We start from the raw sequence: 6850 nt of genomic DNA on the forward strand, positions 1-6850 counted from the left end.
TATGAGGAAGCAAGAGACCACTATGAGGCCAAAGCATTTTCTTTCCGGAGGAAGGGAAGGTGGCATCTGGCCAGCTCCAGCTGATGCCCACCATCTCCCTGCAAAACCACCTCCCAAACTGGCCGTGGTCCCAAAGTCTTCTGACAGCACAAGATTGGTGACTAACAACTGACTAAGCTTCCATTTCTCTCCTTTCTCCTTCTTTCAGGATATCTAGGACTTTGTTTGAACCAGGTAAGCCTCACCTTTTAAGTTCTTTCTAATACTCTGTCTGTACCCATCCTTGTCCATCCAAAAATTCTAGGGCATCCTGTGGTGCATCCAGCCTTCCAGGCACATGCCTCATCTCTTTGTTTGGCTTTTCTGTCCATTGTACAAAGATGTACAAGTTCACAAATAAACACCTGTACAAGTCCTTGCCACAGGGCCCCTAAGACCTTGCTGAAACAGAAATGGTCCAGCGAGAAGCCCACCTTCTGCAACTCCAAGTTCACACCAGGAAAACCAGGGCCTTGGCCCCACTCAGAGCCTCCTGGCTCTGCTTGCCCAGGGACATGCAATTCAATCAAATCACAGGCTACAGACACGGAAGCAAAGGCCCTCCACATCTTCGGCAATTTTAACCAAGTGATAAAAGAGTCCTGCCGGGTATGCTATATTTTATGTAAAGAATGTGCACATGCTGTTGACCAGTCTTTTATTACATGCAATCAGTAAACAATCTCCTCTTAATAGTTCCTCTGAGAGACATACCTAACCTTTAGGAAAAGGCGTTTCTGCTTGTGAGGAAATGAAGGCTTCTAAGGCACAGGCCTTGGCTTCCCCCACCCACAGAACTGGCCTGATGTCTTAGACACCATCTACTTGTACAACTGGAAGTCCAGACTCCAAATACCTCCCTCTCTGGGCATTACCGTGCCCCAAATTCCACCCTCAAGCTCAGTCCTTTGGGTTCAACACTGCTCCAGGAACCCTGTATTCAAATGCAATGACCCAGCTAGGGGTAACACTTCTAGCTGCTCAGGTCACTAACTTCTTAATGGGAATTATTTCATAATATCATTTTTCCCCAACACTGGAGAAGAAGAAAGCTACACGAGGAAATTAGAGACCGCTGAGAGGGGGAAAGAGCTCTGAAAGGAAGAAAGAAAGGCCCTGGAGGAGGGAGAAATGACAGAAAGTGGACAGGAGGAGCCAGGGTGCTGACTTTAATTAGGATGAACTTTATTCCAGCATTTTGGCACCCTGACAACTTCCTCAATATTTCAGATCTGGGACTCGACCCAGAGATTTGAGGGCCCACAGAAAGTGAGGCAGGTTCATACATTGTTGCTGCAAGTTTAAAATCTGTATGACCATTCTAGAAAACAACATTTATCATCTTTCGACCCTGTATTTCCAGTTCTGGGACTCAGGGCTAAGGAAATAACCTCTAATACTGAAGAACACAAACCTTTACTAAAATGTAGCTCACATTCATATTACACGGTCAACCCTCAGTTAACTGGTTTGTGGATTGGATCTGAATACATCCAGGTCACAGAAAATCTCCACACTGGCTGGGCAAAGCACAGGTCCCAGACTGTTTCAACCAAGGTTAATTTATGATTACTTCAATTTAAGGGGGGGGGGGGGGCAGGGAGAAGGCAGGGATAGCAGTCTGGATGTCAAAGCTTTGGGGAAAGGTTAAGTAAAATATGGTTGCACGAGATGATCATACAAAGACTATATAAAAGACTATATAAGTCCTTCCAAATTATGTTTACAAAGAGCATACAAAATGCTCGTTATGATCAGTGCTGTATACAAATCGGAAATACAATATGAGCAATATGCACTCAACTATGTAAGAGAAATGCACTAAAAAGGAGCAAAATGTTAACACTGGGTGAGTGGTTTTCTCTGGGTTTTAGAATAATGGGTAATTTTGATTTTTCTGCTTTTCTGTATTTAATAAAATTTCTACTATATACATATATTAATGTTGCAATAAAATAGGTTTCCTTTTTTATTAGATTAATTGGGGTGACACTGGTTAATAAGATTATATAGGTTTCAAGTGTAATTTCTATGTTATATCATTTGTATATTGCTTTGTGTGCCCACCACCCAAAGTCAGACCATCTTCCATCACCATATATTTAGCCCCCTTTACCCTTTACTATTCCCCCACCCCCTTCCCTCCGGTAATCACCACACTGTTGTCTGTGTCTATTAGTTTCAGTTTTATATCCCACATGTGAGTGAAATCATATGGTTCTTAGCTTTTTCTGGCTGACTTATTTCTCTTAGCACGACATTCTCAAGATAAAATATTTTTATAATAACTAACTTATATTAAGTCCTTTACATAAGGGCTTAACTTGTGAGTTGGCTGCCATTTTCATCCTCATTTTCCAGATGATAAAACTGAGGCAGGGAACAGTTAAATGACTCCTTCAAGGTCATACAGCCCGTAAGTGGTAGACAGTGATTTGAACCCAGACACTCTGGTGCCAGTCCCTTCTTTAAACCACTACACTCTATTATTACTGTGATCTTTAGCAACAGCAACAAAACAATGCTAATGTGGCGATGTTAAATGAAGAAGAAAAAAAGGATGTCTTTTCTACACATCCCAGAAAAAAGGAACCACTTTTCATGGTACTGACACCAAAATATTAGCAATGTTTTTACATAACTATAATTCATGTTTTCTTCTTTGTGTGTGCTTTTCTCAAGTTTTCTATAATGAATTCTATTGTTTTAAATTTTAAAAATCACTCAATTTTATTTTTATTTTTTATGATTGAAGAGTGGAGGAAATCACCAATTAGGATGTTGCTGTTTGGTAGGAAAGGGAAAAGATATTTTATGGTGAATAGAAAGTTGTCACATCTTGCTTTTCTAAAGACAGAATCACAGCAAAACTCCTCACTTCCCAGTAAAGGGAAACCATTTTTTCATGGTCCTGACCCTATATACTAACCCCACTGAAAGAGTTAAAAAAAAAAAAAGCTAGAAGGAGGCCTAGCTAAGTTTCTATTTTCCTGCCACTCCACCTGAGGTTGGTTAACCTCCAGTTCCCTTGCAGCCTAACACCCCATGGTTCATCTCTTAAAAGAGGAAGTGTTGCTTACACAAATATTTCCCTCATTCAGCCAAGAAGGTAAGTTCTGTTTTATTTTCACAGTTACCCATAGCCCGTTTCTGGAATCAGTATTTACAAACACAAAGTCCCTCTGACCCAGTTTTATCAGTTTCTTTTTTTTATATATATAACATTTTAAAATATATATATCTTTATTGATTTCAGAGAGAGGAAAGGAGAGGGAGAGAGAGACGAAACATCAATGGTGAGAGAGTCACTGATCAAGCCCGCAACCAGGCATGTGCCCTGACCGGGAATTGAACCCCGGTGGCCTGGATCCCAGGTCGATGCTCAACCGCTGAGCCACGCCCGGCCGGGCTTATCAGTTTCATTAATAACAACTGCCAAGCACAATGCCTGGTCTTTTCAAATTTCACTTGTAAAGTATAAACAACTTCAAAAATACACAAAAACGTGAGAGGAAATGTTCCAAGTTTCAAAACTCCTGGAAATCTGAATAACACTCACTGTTAGAGTATAAAGCCATCTAAACACCCATATCAGAAAACCCAGCCCCAGCTGGTCTGGCTTAGTGGTTAGAGCGCTGGCCCACGGACTGCACGGTCTCGGGTTCAACAAGGGCATGAACCTCGATTGCAGGCTTGATCCCCTGCCTGGTCAGGGCACATGCAGGAGGCAACCAACCAGTCGATGTGTCTGTCTCACATCGAGGTTTCTCTCTCTGTCTCCCCCCCTTCCCTTCCACTCTCTAAAAATATTAATGGGAAAAAAATATCCTCGGGCAAAGATTAACAAAAAAGAAAAACAGAACCATAATCTAATGCTATTTGTGGAGAAGGTGGGACGCAATACTATGTCAAAGACTACAAACAACACAAGGCAATAATGCGTAATCATAATCACTTAATATCCACTTTCGAACTGTGGTACAATAAAAATATATTTATAATTTTTTTATCTTTGTCCCCAGTCCTGGCACAAAGCTCCTAAAACCCTTGGAATGTCCTGAGTGAAAAGAGTTATTTGTTAGTCAATAACAAATAAGAATAATAACGAGCTCCTTTTGGCCATAATTGAGTTTATGGTCATGAGGTGACTCAAGATGGGATCCCTAAATAGCTTCAGGATGGGAGCTGATCACCTGAAAGATCAAACTTGTGATTAGAAAGTTAGAGCTTTCAGTCCCACTCCTAGCTTCTGTGAGGAGAGGCAGGCTGGAGACTGAATTCTATAAAAACTCCTGAACAACTAGATTCTGAAAGCTTCCAGGTTGGTGAACACATTGATGTACACACAGGGTGGGTGTCATCAAACACCTCTGGAGCTGTCTGTCCCACCCCACCCCCCAAACCTTGCCCTCTGCATTTCTTCCATTAGACCACTCCAGAGTTGCATTCTTTATAGTAAACTGGTTCATTAGTAAAGTGTTTTCCTGAGTTCCATGTGTCATTCTAGCAACTTATCAAACTTGAGGGGGTATCCTGGGAACCCCCAAATTCATAGTCAGCCAGGAAGAAGTGTGGGTCACCTGGGACCCCATTTGCAGCTGGCATCTATAATAGGGGCAGTGTTGTGGGACTGAGCCCTTTAACCTGTGGGGTCTGAAATAACTTTGGTAGTTAACATCAGAATTGAACTGAGTTGTTGGACACCAGTTGGTGTCAGAGAACTGGTTGATGTATAAAAACCCATACATTTGGTGTCAGAGGTGGTGTTTGAAAACATCACTCCGGAAACTAGGGAGTTCTGATATTGACCTAAACCAGATCAAAAAAATTGAAGAAAGCAACAATCACACAATCTTAACCAGAAGTTAAAAAAGACAAGGGCCAAACTTGACCCTGAAATCAACAAAAAAGAAACAAAAAACCTGTCAACAAAATAACTAAGGAGCATAAATTTAATATGATTTCCTAGTCTCCTTCGAAGGTAGCTTGAAACATATCTACTTGTTAGGTTAAGAAATAAGAATTAACTACCAAAGATACAGAAGAATGCAGCCACTTTACCTCTACATTCTTACAAAGTGAAATATACACACACTTTTTTAAAAAATTTGCCCGGCCGGGTGTGGCTCAGCGGTTGAGCATCAACCTAGGATCCAGGCGATTGGGGTTCAATTCCCGGTCAGGGCACAGGCCTGGGTTGCGGCTCAATCCCCAGTAGGGGGCATGCAGGAGGCAGCCGATCAATGACTCTCTCATCATTGATGTTTCTCTCTCTCTCCCTCTCCTTTGCTCTCTCTGAAATCAATAAAAATATATCTTTTAAAAAAATCAATAAATAAGACAAAAGTAAATTTCCTTTAACAAGAGGCACATACAACACATTTTATAATTAAATAATGTCATGCTTTTAAGTTAGATAAAAATTCAATTCATCCTGTCAATTGAGTGCTCCCTTCAAAGGATCAAAATAAATGCTGTGCTATAGCTGTAGTCTAACTGGAGAAGTAAAAGCCCTGCTGATTGAAAGATGAGGCAGCCTGCTGGGCGGCTCCTACTTACATCACTGGCCAACAGCTCCAGGCCCCGGTCTAGACAAGTCTTTGGGACTCCACAGCTTTCCACAGCCGGCCCTTCCCAGATAGTATAGATCCCCTGGGTCAAAGGCTCCCTAATTTTTTTTTTTTCCCCAGCTGTCACACCAACTTCATTTATTTATTTGGAATTATTTTATTTTTTTCAAACTTTATTGAGGTGGATGTGATTAAAAAAACTCTTTACTGTGTACAACATGATGTTTTGATATACGTATATATTCAGAAATGTTTACCACAATCAAGCTAATTAACATACCCATCACCTCACATAGCTACTTTTTTTTTTGAAAAAAAATTAAGATTTACTCTCCTAGCAAATTTCAAGTATACAATAAATACAGTACTGTTAACCACAGTGACTATACTATATGTTAGATCTCCAGAAACTATTCATCCTGCAATATCTGAAAATTTGTACATTATGACCAACATCTCCTCATTTCCCATACCACTTAGCCCCTGGTAACCACCATTCTACTCTCTGCTTTAAAGAGTTGAGCTTTTAAAGACCCTACATATGAGATCATATAGTATTTGTCTTTCTGTGTTTGGCTTACTTCACTTAATATAATCCTCTAGATTCATCCATGTTGTCACAAATGACAAGATTTCCTTCTTTTTAAAGGCTGGATAATATTCTACTGTGTGTATCTATCACCTTTTCTTTTATGAATTCATCTGTTGATCGGCACACTTAGATTGTTTTCATATGTTGGCTGTTTGAAACAATGCTGCAGTGAATATGAGAGTGCAGATACGTCTTTGAGATAGCTATTTTATTTCCTTTGGATATATACCCAGAAGTGGGATTGCTGGATCATATGGTAGTTCTAGTTTTAGTTTTTTGAGGAATATCTATACTGTTTTCTGTAGTGGCTGCACCAATTTACATTCCTACCAACAGTGAAAAGAGTTCCCTTTTGTTCACATTCTTGCCAATACTTATTTTAAGGGCTCCCTAATCTTAAGTCATGTCACACACTACCCACTGGGTGTCAGCTAGGACACCTGGCTTAGTTCAAATAGAGCTGGCCTCTAAGCAAGGATTATTCAGAGCCTTCTTAACGAAAGCTCCATCAGCCAGCAAGGAGTCAGCCTTTCAGCTATTTCTGCTCTTGAGAAAACAGTGGGTCTTTGTATGATACACAGTCATTTTATCCCAGTCCTACACCAACCTGGGCCCTCTTTGCTCTGGATTTTAATAACCACAAGTCTAT

Source organism: Miniopterus natalensis, chromosome 1 (assembly GCF_054644295.1).
Source record: "Miniopterus natalensis isolate mMinNat1 chromosome 1, mMinNat1.hap1, whole genome shotgun sequence".
Lineage (NCBI taxonomy): Eukaryota > Metazoa > Chordata > Mammalia > Chiroptera > Miniopteridae > Miniopterus > Miniopterus natalensis.